Source organism: Neopsephotus bourkii, unplaced genomic scaffold (assembly GCF_033783945.1).
Source record: "Neopsephotus bourkii isolate Nb327-2 ecotype Australia unplaced genomic scaffold, CSIRO-AGI_Nbou_v1 NB_281, whole genome shotgun sequence".
NCBI lineage: Eukaryota > Metazoa > Chordata > Aves > Psittaciformes > Psittacidae > Neopsephotus > Neopsephotus bourkii.
In genome coordinates, this window is record NW_026900790.1 from 1173429 (window position 1) to 1196762 (window position 23334).

Consider the following 23334-nt stretch of genomic DNA (forward strand, 5'->3'; position numbering starts at 1 on the left):
TGCCAGCGCCTCAGCACCCTCACAGGGAAGAGCTTCTGCCTTAGATCTAACCTGAACTTCCCCTGTTTCAGTTTGAACCCATCACCTCTTGTCCTATCACTCCAGTCCCTGATGAAGAGCCCCTCTCCAGGATCCTTGTAGCCCCCTTCAGCCACTGGAAGCCATGTTCTCAGCCTGTCTTCAGCACTCGGTCATCCTCATCACCCACCTGTGTAGGTTAATGTCCAGTTAAATCTGCAGCTGCTATGACTTTTAGTAGGACACCGATTTATGGCTTCATAGATCCCTTCTTGGGGTTTCTGACTGCCTTCTGCAATATGGTACACGTACAGCAAGGTGCCTGCTCGAGGCTTCCCAGACTTTCAGCTTCTGCAGTCTTCTGTGAGTATCTGGAACCCATGGCACAGCCATGGCCTTTGCTGGAGCTGCCCAGCTCCTCAGCACAGAAACGAGGAGGGGGTTTGGAAGATACGGGTGATGGGAAACCCAAATCACTGGTCTGCTCTTCTCCGTAGAGATCCATGTGGAAATTCCATGTAGTTGGCCACACACTACATCTGGTCGCTCAAAACAGAGTAGGAAGGAACCAAGCAACTGGTGAAGCAAGAGCAGTGTTGAGAATCATGTCTCCTGTCAAGATACCCACTTCACACTAGGTAGAGATCAGTGTACCCTGCACCGAGTCCCACTGACCACTCATGTGTTGGAAAGGGTCTTGGTTCCTCTCACCAGCTCAGAAGCTGTATGGATATTTATGGATACTGGAAAATGCAGTGTTCCCAGTTAGCTCACTTTGATGTCCAAGGCTGGAGATGGGTCCCAGTTCACTGTGGGTCAAGCACACCTACTTAGCACATCTGTGCCAAAGTTGCCTGTTTTGAGTCATGTGTCTACCCAATCTCCTTGCAGTGCCAGGAAACAAGAATTCCCTTGTCCCTTCCTCAGTTTTCCAGGATGTTGGTGAAGTTCAGTTCTGTTCTTTACATCCGTGAGTGTTTGAGAGGGGAGTTTGGCCAGACTTTGTCTTTGAATCACTATCCCATGGCTGAGACACAGAGGAAAGGCAACAAGCCCACCCTGAAGCCTGAAAACGGTTCTCAGGTCATCTCACCAGAGTGAAGGGGACCCATGCTCTGGATCCCATGTTCCCCTAGGACTCAGAAGCTCTTTCTTGCTGTCCTGGGATTGTCATCTGGGGAAGGGAAGCTTTCCCAAGGAAAATGCACTCTTGTCACACCGTATCCATATCCTCCAGGTATTTCCCTTTTGCCACAAACGCAGATCCTGATCCATTTGGAGATGGGGTCTTTTATTCTGTTTCCAGCTGAAGTCTCTGTCCTAAAATCTGAAGGCGTAAAACTCCTTTCAGTTCACCGTCAGTGACTGTAGATGGTAAGTTTATTCCCAGGATAATACTGGGTTTGTGCTCTGGTCAATCTTCTGGCACCCAGGTCCTTTCAGCCCTATCTTCCTTCTGCAGGGTCCATACATCTAAAGTAGATCAGTTAAATCAGCTGCTGCAAGGGCTTTGTTTCTTCTCTCTTTGGGTGCCCTGGTGAGCATCAGATGGGAGTAGATCATAGCATCACAGAACAGTCATAGAATCATAGTAGGTCGTAGAATCATATTAGATCACAGAACCATAGAATGGTCTCATCTGAACACCCCTGGTCTGTGCAAGTCCAAAATACTCCTCCCCTGGACAGCACTTGATGCTTGCTCTGCCTCCTCTGGGAAACAACCTCCAAAACATACTGTATTATATCTGCTATGCAAAATGCAGAGCCAGCACACAACAAAGGATCAGCAGGTCTTACAGCTCATTATCACACAGGAGGAAAGCAGCATCCAGCTCTGAAGGCTCAGTGGAAATGTGTGATGGCTCTCGCATATACCCTGCAATGCCAACACCTCGGCAAATCCCACCTTCCTCTTCTCTTTCTTTGCACAAGGGGACCTGGTGGGACACAGTAAATGAGAGCAGGGAAAGGATCCAGCAATGGAGAAGAGGCTGCAGTTCAGGTTTTGCATCAGTTTTCCCTCTTTTTGGCAGGATCAGCTCCCTGGTCTGATTCATAGCACGCCCTGCAAACAGCTGTGCTGGCACAACTGAAGGAGAGGGAACAAACAAGGAAATGAGCTGTTAAGGCTCTGAAATGATCATGTTCCTGAAAAATGGAACTTTTAGCTTAAATTAGGATAAGACATCAGGGTTAGAGAAGGGAATCGATCAAGGTAGGAGCAGAGGGAAGGCAGGAACAGTGAACACATCCCTGTGTAGAAGACAGTGTGCTTCCCACACCATCTTTGGGCCATTTGGCCACACTCCAGCCTAAAGATGGGCAACTTTCTTTCTCAGCTTTGCTGAGCAGCAGCTTTCTCCTTCATTGCTTCTGTCTGGGAAATGCCTTGCCTGCTGCTGATGCTCCACATTAGGAAAAAGCTCCAAAATGACCTAATGGTGATAGAGCAGATGTTCGGAAGCAAAAGCCTGACTCATGGGGGATGACATTTCGTGTTTGTCCTTAAATAATTTTCGCATAATGAGAGCATTTGAGCACATGGAGATGGGAAGAAAGTGGCTGAACCACCGGGTACTGACAGCGCATCACTCCCCTTCCTTTGGTGACCGCATGGGTTACAAGCTCCTCAAGGAGGGGATTTGGCTGGCTTTGTAAGTAAAACATAACATAGGCATTTCACACACATGTGGGCCATGGCAGCCCAAAGAACACGCACTCAAGTTCTGCAAAGTGGTTGGACATCACCCATCAGTGTGCGTTTGAGCCCAGAGCCCCTCCGCACCATGTGCTGGGCTGCACCCCCAGAGCGTGAGCAGCAGCTCAGGGAGGGGATCCTGCCCCTCTGCTGTGCTCTGGGGAGACCCCCCCTGCAGCCCTGATCCAGCTCTGGGGCAGCAGCACAAGAGGGACGTGGAGCTGTTGGAGCGAGTGCAGAGGAGGCCACGAGGATGCTCAGGATCTGAAGCACCTCCCATATGGAGACAGGCTGAGAACATGGGGCTGTTGAGCCTGGAGAAGAGAAGCTGCGTGGAGACCTCAGAGCAGCTTCCAGTGTCTGAAGGGGGCTGCAAGGATGCTGGAGATGGGCTCTTCATCAGGGAGGGATAGGCCAAGGGCTAATGGGTTCAAACTGAAACAGGGAAAGTTCACGTTAGAGGTAAGACAGAAGCTGTTCCCTGTGAGGGTGCTGAGGCGCTGGCACAGGGTGCCCAGAGAAGCTGTGGCTGCCCCATCCCTGGCAGTGTTCAAGGCCAGGTTGGACACAGGGGCTTGGAGCAAGCTGCTCCAGTGGAAGGTGCTTCTAGTGGAAGCCCATGGCAGGGGGCTGGAACTGGGTGAACCTTAAGGTCCCTTCCAAGCCAAATCAGCTTGATTTCAGCCTGAGTTTAACTTTCAGATACATGCATTGACCTGTTGTACTGAGGAACACTTGTTCTATAACAAGTCATCCCCCACAGTCACATCTCCATCAGAGCTGGTTGCCCTCAGTTCCCTTTACAGCAAGTAGCAAGAAGCATGATTAGAGTGAGTTTCTCTTTTTGTTTAAATCTTCTTTGCAATGAGGTGCAGGGTCTATCACAGTGCCTGTTGCTTTCACACAAGGATCAGGGAGCAGAGGTGACCTGCTCAGGTGGAATTATCCATGGCAGACATCTATCCCTAGAGAAGATGAGCCCTTCCTCAGCTGTCTGGGGCCAGGAGGTGACTTTGCAGGGGGGCAGATCATAGAATCATCGAATAGTTAGGGTTGGAAAGGACCTTAAGATCATCAAGTTCCAACCCCCCTGCCATGGGCAGGGACACCTCGCTCTAAACCATATTACCCAAGGCCTCGTCCATCCATAAGCACCCTCTGTAGATTTTTACACCCAGTAGCAGCCATGTATTACCTGGGTCTGAATTTATTTGGCAGTTCCTACACCCCTCACATCCAAACACATAGTGTATGGAATCACATAGCTTCCACTCTCCATCGGTGTCACTCCGTATAGCAGGGGAAGCATCTTCAAGCCATAGTTGGTACTGGAAGGCACCAGTCCTGCCTGGGCTTTCTGCTGTTGACTCAGTGGTTGTATTTTGATCAGCCATTTCAGTTTTCCCTGGAGACACTTTTAATCTTCCCACTGTAACCTTTAAAGATAGAGGGTTTAGTGGCCTCTGTAATGATTTTCATTGCCTGAACGTGGATGTGTGAGTCGCTCTGAGTAAAGAGATTAATTCAATTTTCCTAAACTGGAAATGGACTGGAAAACGGAGAGGCGTCATTGACTTTCTTTGCTTGGGTCTGGGTGAGTTAGTGACACAATCAATGGAGGGGCACTCCTCAGCCAGCACAAACTGGAGCTCACGTTTCCAGGGACACAAGCTGGGGAAGATGTGAATAAACATCATGGGTTTGGCCATCAGACTTGGCCGCAGCACGTTCCTAGGCTGCATTAACAACATCAGGATACATCCTCCTGGCAGTGAATTACAAACAAATTCCTCATTTCTCCCTGAGGTGACAGTCTTTTGCTGATATGTGCTTTCTCAAGCCTAATAAGTTTTGAATGTCTGTGGCGGGGGGGAAATCAAAGTAATTACTTTGTGTTCCCAAGCTGCTTATTTGTGTAGGTGCATGTGTGTTTATCTCTCTCTGTCATGCTGCATTGCTAATGGTAATTAAAGTGAAGGGATTTGTCTTGTTAGAAGTTTTTCTGTTTAACTTCTACCTGAAGTGACTTTGGCCTCCATGACGATGCTCAGTCACTGACCAGTTACTTGTAGAACTGCAGTTGCTTTAATATAAGGTTTAACTGTAGGAAACTAAACTTTGTGGGATCGAGCACCCTCAGCAAGTTTGCTGATCATAGTCATAGAATCATAGAATAGTTAGGGTTGGAAAGGACCTTAAGATCATCAAGTTCCAACCCCCCTGCCATGGGCAGGGACACCTCGCTCGAAGCCATATCACCCAAGGCCTCGTCCAACGTGGACTTGAACACTGCCAGGGATGGAGCATTCACAACCTCCCTGGGCAACCCATTCCAGTGCCTCACCACCCTAACAGGAAAGAATTTCCTCCTTATATCCAATCTAAACTTCCCCTGTTTCAGTTTTAACCCATTACCCCTTGTCCTATCACTACAGTCCCTAATGAAGAGTCCCTCCCCAGCATCTCTATAGGCCCCCTTCAGATAATGGAAGGTCTCCATGCAGCCTTCTCTTCTCCAGGCTGAACAGCCCCAGCTTTCTCAGCCTATCTTCATATGGGAGGTGCTCCAGTCCCTGATCATTCTCATGGCCTCCTCTGGACTTGTTCCAACAGATCCATGTCCTTTTTATGCTGAGGACACCAGAACTGTACACAATACTCCAGGTGAGGTCTCATGAGAGCAGAATAAAGGGGCAGGATTACCTCCCTTGACCTGCTGGTCACGCTCCTTTTGATGCAGCCCAGGATACGGTTGGCTTTCTGGGCTGCAAGCACACACTGCTGGCTCATGTTCTTGTTTAGTCTGAGAACAGTGCTCATAACACCAATGTTTTTAGTTCCTGCTCAGTCATGTTTACTGTGACCAAGGACTTTTCAGTCTCATGCTCTGCCAGTGAGGAGGGGCATGGGAATCTGGGAGGAAGCAGAGACAGGACACCTGACCCAAACTAGCCAAAGAGGTATTCCATACCACAGCACGTCATGGCCACTATATAAACTGGGGGCAGTTACCTGGAAGGGTTAGATCACTGCTCGGTCAGGCTGGGTATCGGTCAGTGGGTGGTGAGCAGTTGTATTCTCTTCCCTTGTTATTTCCCTTATCATTATTATCATTGGTGGCAGCAGCAGTGGTTTGTGTTATACCTTAGTTACTGGGCTGTTCTTATCTCAACCCATGGGATTTACATGATTTCCATTCTCTTCCCCATCCCTCCGGGAGCAAGTGCTTAAAGAAGGGAGGGAGTGAGCGAGCAGCTGCGTGGTGCTGAGTTACCAGCTGGGCTTACACCACAACAGATTCTAACTCTGTCAGTCTGGAACTGGATCGTTTTGCTTATCCAGGCCTGCAGTATGTGGGGGGTGTGTTGGTTTTCTTTGCAGACCAGGTTCTGAAAGCACGTCCTCTGGGTTGAGACTTGGTGTTCGCTGTCACCTTGGTGGAGGTTCTTGCAAATCAGAGACTACTCATCATCCACTTCTGCTTTATTTGACTCCACCGAATTTGATATGTGGGTGATCGTAGCAATAATGCAGGGCAAAACCCATGTTGTCCACTGTCAGCACTGGTGTGGTGTGTGCTTACCATGTGCTCGTGGCTCCCTGGTAAACTAGCACAGGACACGGTGTCTATGGCTCACTGGGTGGGCCAGTGGGTTCTGCCAGGTTCCCAGCCCTGGGTGTCCATCCCACCCAGGGATGGGAGGTTCAGTCTCTCCCCACACTTCATTTTTTGCCTGAAACATGAAATCCATGGGCTGGAAAGAAGCCACAGGGCTTTCCCACCAGCTCCTCAGGCTGCACAGACCACAGCCCAGGTCTCAGTCGGGATCAGGAGACCAAAACCACAGCCCCACCACAGCATCCAGAAACTGCTTGTGTTAATACAGCTCTTTTCATACTGTAGAAATACGAAGATGAATGGGAAAGCTTATTTGCAGGTCCACATAAAGCATAAAACACATAGATACCCCAGATACACCATGGCTTTAGCCATGAATGGGCTAGGCAGGCTTTTGCATGCATTGAGAGAAGATTTCTTTCTTTGCTTGCTTCAGAAATGCCATAGGAACATACAGCAATCCTCTTGTCTCAGTGGAGTCCAAGGACCTTCTCCTCTTGCCTTCACTTGTTCCCCTGCTCTTCCACAGCTTCAGGCTTGGACTGCCTTGGTTGAGGGTGCTGATGCACTGGCACAGTCATCCCTCTGATGATCATAGAATCAGAGACTGGTTTGCATTGGAAAGCACCTTAAGATCATCCAGTTCCAACCCCCAGCCTTGGGCAGGGATGCCTCCCACTAGACCATGTCTCCCAAGGCTCATCCCATGGGAATAGATACCCCTGTGAGTGTCTGCGGATACCTGAGCTCCGTGTCTGAGCTCTCATCCAACCTGCTTTGGAGCTCCTCATTCCTCTAAATATGGTTTTCTGCTCCCATGCTTAAAGATGGGCTCTGCCTGTGCTGACTTTGTAGGCTGAAGGGTCTGGAAGCCTTCTGAGAGCTTCTGCTTCCTCTAACAGCAAACAGAGCTGTTTGTTAGAGGAAGGACAGAGTTTTTGAGGATGGGAAGTTGGTGTGACACAAAGCAAAGAAAGGGGGAACCATCACTGTGTGAAGAACAACCATCCCAGGCATGTATCTGCGGCTAAAATAAAGGTAAGCAGTGGTTTGTCAGTTTGAGATGCAACTCTATTGCCTGGATACAACCTGCAAATGGAAGCAATTAGAGATCTGTCCTGCCTTTTTCACAGTAGGCTGCATCCTTCTAGCACAAGCCCCACCGACAGAAAGACACATGCAGGTCCTTAAGGAGCAGATTGGTTTACCCTGTCAGTCAGATCTCATTAGAAGCTGCAATGCTTCATAGCTGGTAATCTGCTGGGAAATAACAGAGATTGGTGCTGTGCGAGACGGTTTTGAGTCCCTGCTCATCATTTTTCTATGCACTGAAGTCAGATCTTCTGCAGAGGGCTCTCTTTTAATTAGATTGAGGCAGGGAGCAGAGCATTTCAACCTGCTGATGGAATGGCATCCTTGGAATGATGAGCAGGCAGAGCGTGGCTGGTAGGATGCAAAACATCAGTGCAAGGACGCAAGGGGAATAGTTCTGGGAACAGTGCTTTTCAGTTGGAAGGCAGGAAGGAGGAGAGAGGATCAGGGTAGAAATAGATCAGGATCTGATCCTGCTAAACTATAGGAAGGAAGAGGGGAAATGAGCAAAGGACAGAAATAGCATAACTGAGTTGACCAACAGGGCCAAGCCATGCTATACGCTTAGGGCAGAGCAAGGTATCAGCCTGGAGAAGTTGCATGGAGACTTCAGAGGAGCTTCCAGTGTCTGAAGGGGGCTACAAGGATGCTGGAGAGGGGCTCTTCATCAGGGACTGGAGTGATAGGACAAGGGGTGATGGGTTCACACTGAAACAGGGGAAGTTCATGTTAGATCTAAGGCAGAAGCTCTTCCTTGTGAGGGTGCTGAGGCGCTGGCACAGGGTGCCCAGAGAAGCTGTGGCTGCCCCATCCCTGGCAGTGCTCAAGGCCAGGTTGGACACAGGGGCTTGGAGCAAGCTGCTCTAGTGGAAGGGGTCCCTGCCTGTGGCAGGGGTTGGAACTGGATGATCCTAAGGTCCCTTCCAACATAAATCATGCTGTGACTGTGGGGCTGATGCAAAGGTCTTTGCTAACGGGGGCATGTGGGAGCCTTCCTGAAGCACTAGTAATTAGGGCAGTAATTTGTCTTTGTGGTAGGGAATATTCTTACCACCAGTTCATTTCCTGTGGATATTCCACTCTCTAGTACCACTGATCAGTACCCAAAAGAGCCACAGCCCCACATACAGAGACCAGTAATGAGCCCATCTATCTCCTGGCTCTGGGATCTAACCAGATTCTTGCAGACTCCATGGAGCCAGTTGCCTTACATGGGGATTCACCAGTTTCTGACCCATGGAGAAACAACTCCACATCATCATCTTTTGCCCTTACTTCCCTTTCTTCCCTCTTCAAGCTCATACAGCAACATCCCAGTTTGGTTATTCAGCCACCCCAGCATTTTACACCATGAGCTTTCGCAGAAAAGATGCTGTCTATCAGAGCTGGATTTTGGTGACTAAGGTGTGATTGTCATGGTTGCCTTCTGAATTCCATCCTTGAATGAGACTGAAATGGGATACTGATTTTTGCAGCTAAATCAGTAAAAACCTGAGTAAACTCAGAGATGATTCTTCAACTGCAGAAGGCGACTGGCTCCAGGGCACAAGCACGCACAGTCAGAATGGGGAATGTACATCAGGCGATTCCCATCTATCCGTGGCAGATCCTCTGGTGAGGGTGACATTCGGAATTCTGCTTCAAATGCAGGGAAAGGGGAGTGAAGGAGGTGAGTTATTGATGGAGCACAAGGGTTACCGTAGCTGACAGATGGAGACTGTCTGGGAACATGTTGCAGAGTGGCATCTGCACCATGCCTGATTGGCGGCCCTGAACTTTCACACGTCAGATGGAGGATAGCAACGCACAAACTCTGATGCAGCAGTTAAATCTGTCCTGTAATGAACCTGGGCTTTGTAGCCAAGAGAAATCCATACCCTCAGGTAAAGAATTCAAATCTCACTTCTTTATTTTTGGAAGGTATTGAAATAATTATACCATATAATATATAATTTGCCCAAGGAGGCTGTGGCTGCCCCATCCCTGGCAGTGTTCAAGGCCAGGTTGGACACAGGGGCTTGGAGCAAGCTGCTCCAGTGGAAGGTGTCCCTGCCCATGGCAGGGATTGGAACTGGATGAGTTTTAAGGTCCTTTCCAAACCAAACCATTCTGTGATCCTATGATTCTAATTACATCCAGACCACTGCATTTAAATGCAGACGCATGATGTCAACATACAGAGATTTATATTGCTTGGCCTGCAGTGCATAATCTCTTGTGCAGATTTTACTGAAGGCTGTAAAGTTTCACATGTGTTTTACAGTTTGTATTCCAGATTTGAGATCAAATAATACCGAAAAGATGTAAAATGCAGATGACATCTCACATCACCTAAATGCATTAACATCTGAAGCTAAATTGAGTCTCTCAAGTGCATACAGAAGTCATGTATCAGATATGTGTGACACATCATCTTGTGTGCAAAAACAAAGGGCAGAATAGAAGAGGTGCAAATAATAGCAAGTTTTATGCTTTCATGAAGAACAGCTTGTATTATGAAGGAACAATATGTAAAATATGCCTTTTTTAATAAGATTGAGTGCCTTTGTGTTCCAGGTTGTTTTCTTAAGTGCAGGGCAACTTGGTAAACGACTGTAATTGCTCTGCCATCTGTTAACTGTTTGGTGCAGTGTGTGAAGTTCATTCTTCCTTCACTCAGAGCATACAAATGGGCTGATTCTGAGAATCATCTGGTAAATGGGCTTCTTGTCCCTGAAGGGGGTTCTAGGGTGGACACCACCAGGGATGCTGGCTCTGGGAGTTATCCAGTGAGCATCAGCATGGGGATGGTACTAGGTTGTAACCCAAGGGACTTCAACCTGCTAATCATAGAATCCCAGACTGGTTTGGGTTGGAAGGGACCTTAAAGCTCCCCCAGTTCCAACACCCACCACGGGCAGGGACCCCTTCCACTGGAGCAGCTTGCTCCAAGCCCCTGTGTCCAACCTGGCCTTGAACACTGCCAGGGATGGGGCAGCCACAGCTTCTCTGGGCACCCTGTGCCAGCGCCTCAGCACCCTCACAGGGAAGAGCTTCTGCCTAAGAGCTCATCTCAGTCTCCCCTCTGGCAGGTTCAAGCCATTCCCCTTGGCCTGTCCCTACAGGCCCTTGTCCAAAGCCCCTCTCCAGGTTTCTTGTAGCCCCTTTAGGCACTGCAGGGAATCTCAGCAGGCCTTCATCTTCTCAGCTACAAAGCAGCCTTTTGACAAAATGGAAGAGTTCTGAACATGGTGTCTCTAAACTGCTTCCAGAGGGACAAATGGGAACAGAAAGAGGTTAATAAATTAATACCAAATCTACAGGTTCAGTTCTTACAGCAGAGTTCTTTTGATATCTGGAGGTTTCGTACAGTTAGAAGATGCATTTCTGGCAGGAAATAAAAACAGCAGAGCAATTTCTCTGCTTTTGATGGCTATGAACTACCCCATCAGTTTAGAAGTGGTGCAGAGCTGCTCTTCTCACTCTGTATGGTCTAACTTTGTTTCCAAGGAGCCACTGTCACACTTCAGTGGAGTCTGTACATAAGGAGTGGTGAGCAAAGGGCTGCATCCCCAAGATACTCCATCAATAAGACAAGCATATCTGGTTTTCCATGCAGTGGAGAATAGAGATAGCAACCACATCTATGGCTGTGGGTCTCATCCTGCACTGACATTGCCTTGATGATGTTTTCATTTTAAATGCTAAGAGATTATGCTGTCTGGCAGTAATATATTGTAATGCAGATCTGTTGGCTTCAAAAGTTGAGGCCACTGGAGCTAAAACTTCACCAAGAATGGCCAGAAGAGGCCACAGTTGTACTGCACACAACAGTGTGTGGTGCTTGCTCCAATCCCTGCTCTTCCAGGAGTGGTATTCTTCAAAAGGAGCTATTAAAAATGGTCTTGTTGCTTTGCCTACTATAACAACACCTTGGAGAGGCAGTGGCTTCCCTCTGTAAGTAATGTCTTTTGCCCTAGGTAGAACGCAGAGGGAAAAGCGATTTCAACCAGAAATATTGCTATAAGAGCAAATGAGTAGCATCTGGCCATAAATAGCTTGAGCCTCTAAATCTGGAGGTTTCTAAGCATCAGGAGAACTATTGAGAACTGGAATATTGGGTGTGATGAAATGTTGGCCAGTGCAGAATGCATGGAGAAGAGGGTTGAAGCCCTTAAGCATTAACTTCTTCAGCCAGAAGACCCATAGTTCTGTGTTCATGTCTACTACAGTTTGGCATTGAATCCATCCTGGATGTGTGTTTTCTTTGTAATAAACACTTAAACCAAGTATAACTGTCTGGTTTTGGGTAGGATGAATTAGTTTTGCCCCATTTTTTTCTCCATTCAGAGGCAGGAGATCTTAGTGGTGGTCTTGGTGGTGGTGATAACTGATGATGATGAGCCAGTGGGTAGGGTTTGAGGCTGAGCATCATTTGGTTTTCCTCTTGGTTTAGAGGCTGGAGCAAGGTAATGGTGCAGGTACCAGGACAAGAAACAATAGTGCCAGGAGACAAGTGAATCAAATAAATCATAAAATGGTTTGGGTTGGAAGGGAACTTAAAGCTCATCCAGTTCCAAACCCCTACCCTGGGCAGGGATAAAGGACTCTTCCATGAGAAACGGTAATATGTTCAGCAAAAAGTTTTAATAAACTAAATTTGGTGTCAGCATGTCCACAAAGAATCTTAGTTTCCTAATTCCTGAAACCACTGCAGCATTCAAACAAAGGGATCCAGAAGGAAAAACATGAACTGGAGTTTTCCAAGAACTTTAGGCCGTTTGCCTGACTCCAGCAAGTGGTTTGAACCTCCTTTAAATCATTGGGGCCCAACCACAACCTACTACAGACTTGACTTGATGGACTTTGCAATTTCCTACCACATTCAGATAGAATCATTGAGTCACAGAATGGTTTGGGTTGGAAAGGACCTTAAGGTCATCCAGTTCCAACCACCAGCCATGGGCAGGGACGCCTCACTCCAGACCATGTCACCCAAGTCTCTGTCCAACCTGGCTTTGAACACCGCCAGGGATGGAGCATTCACAGCTTCCTTGGGCACTTCCAGTGCCTCACCACCCTCACAGTAAACAACTTCTTCCTTATCTCCAACCTCAACTTCCCCTGTTCAGTTTGAACCCATCACCCCTTGTCCTATCACTCCAGTCCCTGATGAAGAGCCCCTCTCCAGCATCCTTGTAGCCCCCTTCAGACACTGGAAGCTGCTATGAGGTCTCCACGCAGCTTCTCTTCTCCAGGCTCAACAGCCCCAGTGTTCTCAGCCTGTCTCCATACAGGAGCTGCTCCAGCCCCTGAGCATCCTCGTGGCCTCCTCTGGACTTGCTCCAACAGCTCCATGTCCTTATGTTGAGGACACCAGAATTGCACACAGTGCTGCAAGTGGGGTCTCATGGGAGGAGAGCAGAGGGGCAGGATCACCTCCTTTGATCTGCTGCTCATGCTTCTACTATTGCCTTATTAATATTTCCTTTTTATTTCCTTTTGCCTTCCTCCCATTGCTTGTCACTCGTGACTTGGACAATGCTGCGCTGCTGGGAACACATGATGGGGAACCCCGTGCATCCGGCAGCATCATCGCAGAGGGGAACACGTGCACATAGCATTGCAAACCCAATGCCTGAACAACTCACACCACCCTCACACTGTGCAGTGATACACAGTAATTACACAGCTTTTCAAAGGGAGGATAAATCCATTAAACCCCATTAACTAATGTCTCAAAAACAATGTCTGAGACACTCCTTGTAGCTCCACAGTGGCTGATACAATGAACAATGGAAATCCTCCCTCTCCAAATGGAACTTTATAGGGTATTAAACAAGCACCCTCAGCACTTATCTAAATCTTTAATTAGTTCTAGAATATATTGATGATATCAAGGCTAATTAAATTTATACAGATAAAGAGCAATGAAATTCTAGCCAAGTGAGCTGGAAAGTACATATTAAATAGTAAATGTAATGGTTCAAGCAGATAAATGCAATTTTATATATCTATATAAAAATTCTGTTCAATCCACATATCGTATTCAAATTGGTTGTGAGTGTGCAAGTGATTGGGAAAAATCTTTTTAATGAATCAGGAAAAGTGCTAATCTGGCCTGTTGAAATATCAGTTCTTAATGGCAGCATGTGCAAATAAGCCACACACATTTGCATTTTACTGCATATAGTAAAAAGGAAACAAAATATCTATCCCATCTGCCAGTTTATAAAGAATATTAAGCAATTTTTTCCCCTTGCTTCATGCATAAATGACAGGGAGCGTGGGGATGAATGTAGCCTGAAAGCAGAGAGTCAGCAGTTCAATGGAAAGTACTGCAAAGATTGCTCCACTCAGCAAAATCTAATACACTTTTAGCTACACTTTGGGAACAACAGTTACTGTGGCAAAAGAAAACCACCTTTCCCAGCTTTATTTAGGATCAAGTGGCTTGGAACTGGATCCAAACCGTGATGATGTAAGTGGGGAGGTGCTCGGTGGTACAAGATTGTTGGGTTTGGATCAAAACAGGTATGTTTGGTAGCTACCGATGGGTGAAGGACTCTTCTGATGGGGTCTGCTTGCTAAGGGGAACTCTGCTCTCCTGAGATCCCACTTGCAGCACTGTGTGCAGTTCCGGTGTCCTCAGCATAAGAAGGACATGGAGCTGGTGGAGCAAGTCCAGAGGAGGCCATGAGGATGCTCAGGGGCTGGAGCAGCTCCTGTATGGAGACAGGCTGAGAACACTGGGGCTGTTGAGCCTGGAGAAGAGAAGCTGCGTGGAGACCTCAGAGCAGCTTCCAGTGTCTGAAGGGGGCTACAAGGATGCTGGAGAGGGGCTCTTCATCAGGGACTGGAGTGATAGGACAAGGGGTGATGGGTTCAAACTGAAACAGGGGAAGTTCAGGTTGGAGATAAGGCAGAAGCTCTTCCCTGTGAGGGTGCTGAGGCGCTGGCACAGGGTGCCCAGAGAAGCTGTGGCTGCCCCATCCCTGGCAGTGTTCAAGGCCAGGTTGGACACAGGGGCTTGGAGCAAGCTGCTCCAGTGGAAGGGGTCCCTGCCTGTGGCAGGGGTTGGAAGTGGATGAGCTTTAAGGTCTTTTCCAGCAAAGCAGTCTGGGATTCTGTAAGGTAGAGCTTACCAGGTATCAGGATGAAAAGGAGGGGAGAGAAAAGGATAGATCTTTTGGAAGAGAAGTTATGTTCTGCACGTACCTCACCTCTGCTAATTAGCTCCATGTTTTACTGGTGATTTATCACTTGTGTTTCACAGAAAGACTTGCAGTAGAGAGAAAACCAAGCCCTTCAGTGACCCAGAGCTGCGCCCAAAGGTGTTGGCTGCATTTGTGGGGTGTTTTCCAGAATTAGCCATTAAAACAAAGCTGCTTTGTCTGTACAGACGCCAAGACATGGGTGAGCTGATTTGTATTTAGTGCTTCATACACCGTCTGTGGTTGAAGTTTAGAAAGGGAAAGTAATTGGATTTATAATTGGGTTGTCTTTAATTAGAAGACTTTACTTATACCCTTCTGAATAAATACATCTACTTTGTTCGTCTGGCTCTGTACCCTGATCGGAGTTCTGTGCACTGCAGTCCCAAAAGCAGGTTTCGATCAAGGTGTGAGGGCTTCCCATCTCTGACACTGTTTTCTACCTTGGATAAATTACTTAATTGCTATTTCAGTTTCTCCAGCTATATAAACCAATAATAACAATATTACCCTTACATCTCAGCCCTGATTCTTTATTAAGGGCTGTGATTTGCAGGAGCGTGAAGCACTCATGAATTATAAATTCATTTTAAGTCTTCCTCTCATGTTTTGTTTTCTTTTACAACTGATTTCACTTTGGTGTTTGCACTTCTGAGCTTAGTAAGTGGGTTTCGTGTTCTTGACACTCTCCTCCTTGTAGTAACACAGCTCAGAGCTGTCTGTGCCTCCTGCCCAAGTGCTGCTGCGTGTTGTAGTGTGTGGTGATGGGGCATCTGCCTTTGGGCTTCTGAGATGCTCTGGATGAAGTGGGCTCTGGTGCACCTAGAGAAGATGTAGATCATAGCAGCACACAAATATGTTTGGCCTAATTTTAGGTTCCCTCTACAGTCCATGGAGACAAATAGGTGCTTCTTGGCCACAGTTCATCTCAACCCAGACAGACATGAGCGGTGTCCCTTTCTTGCCATGGTTTGTAGGAGCAGCTGAGGGTGACTAGCAGAGGGAGAACATCCCTGATGGGGACATCCGAAGCTGTGTGGATTCCCTTAAAGCACTTCAGGTGCTTCTGGAAGCAGAGAATGGGCATTGCTATGGGCTAATAAAAAATCAAGAAAGAAATCTTAATAAATAATGATAGTCTGTTGCATGTTTTAGGGCTGTAACTGCATAGAGGACCTGAAGGATGCAGTTTAAGATGAGCAGCAGTTACACAGTGGGTACAAGATGTAGCAGATACCTTCCATCACTACTTTCTGTTTTGTTATCATAAGCTCCTAAGGTGGGAGAAGAAACTGCATCCCTACTTGCACCATCTTGATTTAAACACTCATCACTGATGCATGTATGCGGATGTCATTGCAGTCTTCAGGAGGTGTAGGAATTGCTGGTTTATGTGGCTTTTCCATCTCCAGTGCTCTGTAACCATCACCTCCATTCTCATCTCTTTCCCTTTTCCACCTCAGATTTCTCATGCTCCATACGCAGAAAAGCCCCATGGGTTTCTCTTCTTGGTCAAGCCAGTGCTGAAAACCCATTTCTTCTTCATTGCATATTATTATTATGTTATTTCTTGTTTTAATTCCATTTTTACACTCACTCACCTTCCCCATATATTGAAATGTGATGGATCCACCAAGATCTTCATGTATCAAACTTGAGTGACTTCATAACTGCAGCTTTGGTCTTTTTTCCTCTTCATTTCCATGCTCATTGTTCATGTGGTTCTTAACAGAATCAGTGCACAGTTTGGCTGACCTTTGGAAGGGACCTTTCAAAGCTCATCTAGTCCAACCCCTTGCCATGAGCTGAGACATCTTCAACTAGATCAGGTTGCTCAAAGCCCCATCCAGCCCAACACTGAATGTTTCCAGGGATGGGTCATCTACAGCCTCTCTGAACAACCTGTGCCTCTATTTCACCACCCTCATCATGAACGATTTCTTCCTTATATCTAGTCTGAATCAACCCTCTTTCAGGTTTTGTCTATATTGAGTCTGTAAGTGCTTCACAGTTAACCTTTTTTACTTTCTTATTACAATATCCAAGATATTGTGGGTGCTATAAAAATGACTCCCTAATCCCCCCCAAAAGGAGAGAGATAAAGCACAGAATTAGGGGGTTTTGTTCCTTTTGGGTAAGATCTGAGTTCCTGCCTTGTGAAGAAGTTTCCATCTGCACTGCTGCAGAGTAGGAACCCGGCTCTATAATGAAGGCATAATTAAAGTAAGATCCTTTATTCTGACACATTGCACTGCTCATCTGAAGGTCCTGCTCTTAAAAGGGATCAAGTTATTCTAAGGGAAATCAGAAGTTAATGTTGAATTCAGTTGGCCGTCTTTTGGAACACTGTTTTTGTGTGCAGGCCTTGGGTTATAGGTTAATATTAGCATTTAAATGGAGAATGGTATTAATAGCCTTCAGAGGAGCTTGGCTCATCCTGATTGCCTTTCCAAGGATCTTCTCTAAATGAGAAAGCCTCTTCAGTTTGTACCCTTTCTCCAAGAACAGAGTTCAGAAGACCCTCTATTTTGATATATATATATATATATATATATATATATACTTATATTCAAAATGCATCCTTGCAAAATGGGTTTGTTTTGGCAACTCAATGTTTTCTTTTACAATTGCTATTTAAAACCCAACAAACCAAGTTCTTTTGCGTGTCAGTTCTCTTCTCCAGTTTTAGTTTCCCTGTGAGATGTCTCTTCATGCACTGGGAACCGTTCCCACTAACGATACTTCACCTTCACTGTCTGCTCTTAGTACAGAGGTGTTCTTCATATGATGGTACAGCTTCCCGGGCCAATTCCAGCTTGCAGAAAGGTGACAGCATCGTAAGGACAGCGTTTATTTTATAAAATGTGTTTTCTTGTCACAGAATCCCAGAATGCTTTGGGTTGGAAGGGACCTTAAAGCTCTTCCAGTTCCAACCCCTGCCACGGGCAGGGACCCCTTCCACTAGAGCAGCTTGCTCCAAGCCCCTGTGTCCAACCTGGCCTTGAGCACTGCCAGGGATGGGGCAGCCACAGCTTCTCTGGGCACCCTGTGCCAGCGCCTCAGCACCCTCACAGGGAAGAGCTTCTGCCTAAGAGCTCAGCTCAGTCTCCCCTCTGGCAGGTTCAAGCCATTCCCCTTGGCCTGTCCCTACAGGCCCTTGTCCCAAGCCCCTCTCCAGCTTTCCTGCAGCCCCTTTAGGCACTGGAGCTGCTCTAAGGTCTCCCCTTCAGGAGCCTTCTCTTCTCCAGGCTGCCCCAGCCCAGCTCTCTCAGCCTGGCTCCAGAGCAGAGCTGCTCCAGCCCTCGCAGCATCTCCATGGCCTCCTCTGCACTCGCTCCAACAGCTCCACGTCCCTCTTGTGCTGCTGCCCCAGAGCTGGATCAGGACTGCAGGGGGGGTCTCCCCAGAGCACAGCAGAGGGGCAGGATCCCCTCCCTGAGCTGCTGCTCATGCTCTGGGGGTGCAGCCCAGCACATGGGGGGGTTCTGGGCTCAAGCACACACTGAATCCAGGTAATTTTTAGCTAATCCACTATTATTATTTAGTAACCTATTTTTCAGATGATAGAATCAGTTTTTGATAAATATTAATTCTTCTCCCTGGTTTTAAACCTCAGCATTACAAAGAAGCAGAGCAGTTTGCCAGCCTTTCACCGGATGGAGATTTCCCTCACTTGCCATCCATTTATTTCCCCCATCCCTTACTAACTTGCTTTTCCCAGCCTCCTCTTAATAATCAAAAGAACATTTATTATGGCAGGGACAAATACACTTCTGAAAGTAAAATGAAGAGCCTAAATAACAAAAATCGCCCAACAAGAGGTTCATCCCATTCCCTCTTTCATATTTCATTATTTGATAACATCGGAAGATGAGGCCATCAGAGCTGCTTGGGCAAAGGCAAACAGGAATGTGCCTGATCAATATTTATTAATACTTTCAAAGACAAGGGAGGCAAAGTTGAGCAGACTTCATAATGGAGTGAATAATTACTCATGCAAATAGGGCTTGGCCCAAGGCAATGCCATGCCAAAGCAGCAGGGTTTTAATTGCACCCTATTATAAATGCATACCTTTGGCTCCCTTGTGCTGTCTCGTTTGCTCTCTTCTTTCTTGTATAGGACATTTTTAATTAAAAAATAATCTGATCCTGAAAGGAGTGACAGATGAATCCTGTGTCCAGTAGTGCGGAATTCCTCGGTAATCCAAGATTTGGGACAGGCTGAAAAGGAAGGCAGCTGTAAGATGGACTTGCATTGCTGAGCTTGTCCAGTGATCCGTCTGACTACAGGCAGAGCTTTAGTTCTTGTTCCTTCTTCTTTTAAGGTGCTCTGTCACCTTGAAAAGACCATGGATCTTATGGACCATGAGAATATGGACCATAAGACGAGGCCCTGGCACAGGCTGGCCAAAGAAGTGATGAATGCTCCATCCCTGGCAGTGTTCAAGGCCAGGCTGGACAGAGCCTTGGGTGACGTGGTCTAGTGTGAAGTATCCCTGCCCGTGGCAGAGGGTTGGAACTGGATGTTCTTAAGGTCCTTTCCAACCCAAACCATTCTATGATTCTATGCTAAAATGGACCATAAGAACATGAGCCATAAGAATATGGAGCAAAGACTTGCCATCTCAGAGAGATTGCCCCATCCAAGACATCCTCCCTGTCATTGTGTTGGAAACCAAACCCAAGCAGGCACAGGTTAAAATCTCATTTCACATCTGCTCAGCATAACCTCCCTGAAGGTGAGCAATATTTCCTGAACCTAAGTATTTACCTTGGCAGTCTTCCTGCTTATTCTACACCTCGTCTGTACAACTGTTCTTGAGCTACTGCCACTGCCCTCAGATTAACCTTACAGTAGATTTCTGACTGTGCATTGAAGCATCATGATAAATACCCAAACCTTCTAAACCAGAAGGTTCAGAGGCTGACAGCAGCTTCTGGGCACTCAGGGAATGAGCAATGACAGGTTGGAAGCTGCCATTCAAATGTGGGATCTTAGTTTCTACAAGGCATAATTAAACAGATGTAACTGTTACCTAGGGAAGTGGTGAATGCTCCATCCCTGGCAGTGTTCAAGACCAGGCTGGACAGAGCCTTGGGTGACATGGTTTATTTAGTGTGAGGCAGCCCTGCCAGTGGCAGGGGTTGGAACTGGATGAGCTTTAAGGTCCCTTCCAACACAAACCAGTCTGGGATTCTATGTGTCTACCTGTAAGAAGAGCCAAGATTTAAAGGATATCCATCAGCATGGCAGGAGGTGGATTGGACACACGGGTCTTACCATAATGTGCTCCTGAGCCAAGGCATGGTATGGCTTTGATATGGTTTTCCATACCAAAAGGTTTATGGGGAATTCTCCATGCTTTGTTGTTGTGCCAGGATGGCAGTGTTAGCATCATTAGCAGTTAAACTGCTAAATCTGTTCCTGTGCTTGGAGATGAGGTTGGGTTTAGTCTCCCCCTTCCTGAATCCAGGATGGAGAAAGATGCTCCCAGGGTTTTGTGGCTTCTGCTATTGATGTTTATCAAAAGCTAGGATTCAGTGCTGTGGCTCTGCTGGGGACAGAGCAGCCCTGCAAAATGCTGCTTGTCTGAGCTACATAGGGATTTCCAGTCCCTGTGTCAAAAATGTGGCCTCGTGCGGCACTATCAGCAGCACAGTCTGAGATGTGAACATGAAGGGCAGTAAATCATATGTTGTGTGGTGGGTGGCACAGCAGCTTCTGGTTGACCCCCAGTTGTGCTGTTGGCTCTCCATCCTGTGCAGAGGAGCTGAAATCAGTAGCTGATACAGAGTGGGTCCGTGTTACCCAGACCTGAGGAGTTTGGAGCTTGAGGGATTACTCAGATGCCTTCTGCAAACAGCAGCTGGTACACGGATGTGCAGGGTCTTCCCAGTCCTTACCTGCCCTTCTGAACAAACGTCTTTCATCACATCATAAGTCAGGGGGATTTGGGGTTCCCACAGACCACAGTGTTACCAAGCCTGTTCTTGAATGGCTTGCACCATTTCCCTTTCTTTTCTAAGGGAAGTACTCTCATTGAGACACTTGTCTGACCCATTTACCCCCTGCTTCTAAGGGAATAATTCATCCTTGGAGCAGAGGCCACCTCAAAGTCCCCTCGAAGCAGTCTGTGATGCTGGTGAACTAGTCTTCCATCAGTTCCAGGAGCTTGTATCTTGGTATATGGTTCCACATATATCTGTATGGCTGTGTGAAGCCAAACAGCTCCATTGTTTTCTGAGCTGATCATTCATCCCCAGGAGCTATTTTTGTGCCTCATACCCTGTATTCTTTATTTGTATCTACATGTATGTCTCCCATTCGCTCACACTCCCTTCTTTTGAGCACACAACCCAAATCCTGGCCTTGTTCTTTGTTTTGATGGTTTTGGAGTCCTCCCCCTCTGGCCATGAGCCCTTTCTCCTGCTGATCTCAACAGCAGTTGTGTTGGTGCAGACTTCCAACCAGAGGAGCATATTCTCGGGTCACAGCAGTAGATGATGCCTTGAAGGATACAGAGGAGATAGGAGCACAGAGCTCTTCTTCTATTGGCTACCATAGTGGGTGAGACCTGAGCCACTCTAACATATAGCGTTGTTACAGCAGCTCTACAGTCGTTGCTGCAGTGATTTGCAGTCTGACAGCATGCTGGATGCTCCCTGCAAAGGCAAAGCTAAGCCAGACCTGGGAGCCTGCAAAGTAAGGGACAGGAGCAATTGAATATGCAGCTTTGCCATGTTTGCCCTGATTGCTATTTTAATGCATTCAAAGAGGAGGGAAAAGGAGGGAGGTGATAACTTTTCCTGCTCTTGTGTTTTAAATCATTTATTGCACCAAGACCTAAGGATTAGACTGCAGCCTGCCCTTGTGCTCTGCAGAAGCATAGAGGAGTGATGCAGGGACCTCCTCTTTGGATGTTCCAGCCCATTTCTGCCTTGATTTGCTCTTCAGTCAAAGAAGTGCTCGGTATTTGGCTGAAACAGACAAGAATCAGAGAATCACAGAATCACAGAATGATTTGGGTAGGAAGGAGCCTTAAAGGTCACCCAGTTCCAACCTTTTCACTTCTCCTTCCCTGAGGTTTTCACATCCTTTCCTTAACAAGGGTGTATAACACCTGTAATGATGTTATATATAACAGTATAAGATCATTACAGATGTTATATTGTAATGTTGTAATGTCATTGGTTATGAAGTTAACCAGTTCCTCTAGAAAAAGGGTTACTTTCCATCATGCACCACTTGTTTTTTGGTTTCGATACCCCAAAGGGACTTAAACTACAGCTGAGTGTCATGGCTTGATGGAGCCTGCTGCAGCGGGGTTGTATGTGAGAACCTTCCCCTTATCCCAGACCTGGAAGGGTCTGCTCAGGATTGGGACCCCTCCTGCATAAAGGAGGCTTGTAAACCTTTATAAATGCACAGCTTCCTCTAGAACAGGATGCTTTGTGTTGGTGATAACTAGAGCACCGAATCCTGACACCAGATCCTACCCCGTGGTATATATGGGGAAACTGAGGCACAGAGCACAGCTGTGTGGGTTGGAAAGGCTGTGCCAGGAATTCACTAAAGTGCTATAAAGGGCACCAGAGTCCCAATTCCCCTTCTGCTGCATGACCTCTAGGCAGTGCTTTCCAAGCATTACACACTCTTCTCCCAGTTTCAAACCATACTCAGTTTGTGCTATAAGGGAATCCTGGAATGGTTTGGGTTGGAAGGGACCTTAAAGCTCATCCAGTTCCAACCCCTGCCACAGGCAGGGACCCCTTCCACTGGAGCAGCTTGCTCCAAGCTCCAACCTGGCCTTGAGCACTGCCAGGGATGGGGCAGCCACAGCTTCTCTGGGCACCCTGTGCCAGCGCCTCAGCACCCTCACAGGGAAGAGCTTCTGCCTAAGAGCTCATCTCAGTCTCCCCTCTGGCAGATTCAAGCCACTCCCCTTGGCCTGTCCCTACAGGCCCTTGTCCCAAGCCCCTCTCCAGCTTTCCTGCAGCCCCTTTAGGCACTGGAGCTGCTCTAAGGTCTCCCCTTCAGGAGCCTTCTCTTCTCCAGGCTGACCCAGCCCAGCTCTCTCAGCCTGGCTCCAGAGCAGAGCTGCTCCAGCCCTCGCAGCATCTCCATGGCCCTTTCCCTTATGGAAGGAGCGAAAAAAAAAAGCCCCCGAATGCCCCAGCATCCCTCACTGGTTTCACCTCCTTCACTGGGCTGTGGAGTCAGGACAAATACACACCCCCATGTCCATTTGCAGCCTGTTCTGCAGTGGTGGGATTCACAGCTGTCAGAATTGCCCCATTGATTCTCTGGCCTCTGATATGTTTTCCCTTTCAGTAAGTACTTGTTTAAATTCCCTTTCTTGGCAATCTGTTCTTTCCCTAATGCCACTTTGCATTAATTCAAACCAGCCCCACAGCAGCCTCTGTATTATTCCTTCTCTTCAGATGATCTTTCACTTATTAAAAAAGGCACCTTCAGCTCCTGGCTCAAATTTGATTTTGCATTATTTAATATTCCCTCTCTCTAACTGCATGTCTCAGTACTGTTGGTGGTCCCTGGAGCTTAGGCTGGGAGCTCTTCCCATGCTCTGTATTAGCATCTCTCTACGACAGGGGTTCATTAGGGACAAAGAAACTTCACTTCCCCTGTCCCTGTGATTTCTTTTGTTTCTGGAAGACTCCTGTTCTTGCAGTCAGGATACACATCTGTGCCTC

General features: G+C 47.3%; 1 protein-coding gene across 1 annotated transcript in view; it reads left to right on the forward strand.

Moving 5' to 3' along the window:
* EXOC4 (exocyst complex component 4) overlaps positions 1-23334 on the forward strand; it is a 393637-nt gene that overhangs the window by 368083 nt on the left and 2220 nt on the right. The gene's annotated exons all lie outside the window — the stretch shown is intronic.